Here is a 1,584-nt window from a genome sequence, read left to right on the forward strand (position 1 = left end):
ATCACTGTCCAACTCAACCCATTTATCCTCAACTTTCGGATCCCGGTCAGAGCGAACAATTACAGACATAATTATTTTATTGGTTCTGTTTAGGTTTAGAATTATTAATGTTAATGGAGAAAGAGAGAAAAGAACAAAAGAGAGAGTAATGTGTGAAAAGTGCCTCTTTATTGATATGTATTAAAACTGTACAAAAACCCTTATTTACATGAAAAGGTTCTCATGATCTCGGGTACTGATCATGAGTCCCTAAAAGAAAAGAAAAATATGAAGGGGCCCTATTGTGGCTTGCCATTCTCTACTCCTGCTTTGGTAGAGGATTCTTGCTCACGTCGGGCGCTGTCGAATCGAAGGTGACCCACCCAGCATCAATAAGGTCTTGGACCTTATATTTGAGAACTTTACAATTCTCCGTTGAATGCCCCGGTGCCCCCGAATGGTATAGACATTTGTCTTGTGGTTTGTACCAATCGGGGTATGGTGGATCAAATTTCCTCGGTGGAACATAAGCTAGAAGACGCGCTTCTACTAGCTCCGGCAGGAGGTCGCTATATGTGGTCGGAAGTTTATCAAACTTCCTCACAGGGTTGTATTGCGACTTTCCCGACTTCAAAGTGGAAGTAGCCGAGGGTATGGTTATAGCATTGACTCCTCCCTCTTTCTTCTTCCCGAAGGCCTTCTTAGCTTCATATGATTGGGAAGGCTTAGCCAGCTTCCCACTTTTAAGTCCTTGTTCCACTCTCTCCCCAATGGTGATGATGTCCGAGAAGAGTGTCGTTGTGTTCCCTATCATTTTATCGTAATAGGGACCAGTCAACGAGTTGATGAATAAGGACACCATCTCCTTATCCGACAGCGGGGGCTCTATCTGTGCCGCCAACTCCCTCCATCGTTGGGCGTACGCCTTGAAAGATTCATCATTTTTCTTACTCAAGGCTTGAAGATCTGACCTATCGGGTGTTAGGTCGATGTTGTATTTATAGCGCTTGAGAAAGGCGTCGGGCAACTGCCTCCATGTATGTACTAGATTTCCATCTAGCTGCATATACCAATTGAGCGCAGTATCGGCTAAGCTCTCTTGGAAGCAATGGATCAAGAGCTTTTCATTTGTGGCATATGCAGCCATTTTGCGACAGTACATGGTGAGATGACTCTTAGGGCAAGTCGATCCCACGTACTTTGGGAAATTCGGCACTTTAAATTTAGGAGGGAATTGGATGTCCCTCACTAAACACATGTCGGCGGCATCTTTAATATCGAAGTCATGCCCCTCCATAGCCCTTAGCCGATCCTCTAGGGCGTGGAATTGTTCCTTTGAAACCTCGGGCTCTTTAATCATGATCCCCGCCCCAAGGGGTACAGCTCGTGGAGGTTCTTCCTCGTGCTCCTCCTCCTCATGATGATGAGACTCATGGTCACTGTGGTGAGACCCATGTACATTATGATGACGCATGAGCTCCATCATTTGCGCCATTTGTTCTTTGAGCTGCGAGAGCTCGGCTGTAAGTTTCTTATTTTGGTCCTCCAGCGCTTCCATCTTCTTGATTTTCTGCGCGCGTGTGAGGACAGAGAGATGACCAGCCA

The sequence above is a fragment of the Cajanus cajan genome, chromosome 1 (assembly GCF_000230855.2).
Source record: "Cajanus cajan strain Asha chromosome 1, NIPB_CcT2T_4, whole genome shotgun sequence".
NCBI classification, from domain to species: Eukaryota; Viridiplantae; Streptophyta; class Magnoliopsida; order Fabales; family Fabaceae; genus Cajanus; species Cajanus cajan.